Source organism: Empidonax traillii, unplaced genomic scaffold (genome assembly GCF_003031625.1).
Source record: "Empidonax traillii isolate 1590-97213 ecotype Southwest subspecies unplaced genomic scaffold, ASM303162v1 scaffold36:size2505666, whole genome shotgun sequence".
Lineage (NCBI taxonomy): Eukaryota > Metazoa > Chordata > Aves > Passeriformes > Tyrannidae > Empidonax > Empidonax traillii.
Genome location: NW_020955229.1, coordinates 1,360,017 through 1,360,378, shown reverse-complemented (window position 1 = coordinate 1,360,378; position 362 = coordinate 1,360,017).

The window sequence follows — 362 nt, the reverse complement described above, 5'->3', positions numbered from 1 at the left end:
AGCGGGGGCTCCCCCCCGCTCCCCTCCCCTCGCTGTCGGCGGGGAAGGGGCGGGGCGGGGCGGGGCGGGCGGGCGGTGCGGGCGGCGTGTGGGCCGGGTGAGCGGCGGGCGCGCTCCCCGCCGGCCGCTCGCCCCGCTGGCGGGAGAGTGAACTTTGACACGGCTGCTGCAACTCGGCGCGCGTCGCCATGGCGACCGCGCGCCTTATAAGGCAACCGGGCCGGCGCCTGACTGGCCCCGCGCGCGCGCCCCGCCCGCCGCCCCTCATTGGCCGCCGCTGCCGCCGCTCCGAGCCCGCCATGGCCGCCGAGCGCCGGCCCCGCCGCCGGGTCCTAAAGCCCGCCCGCAGCGCGTCCCGCAGC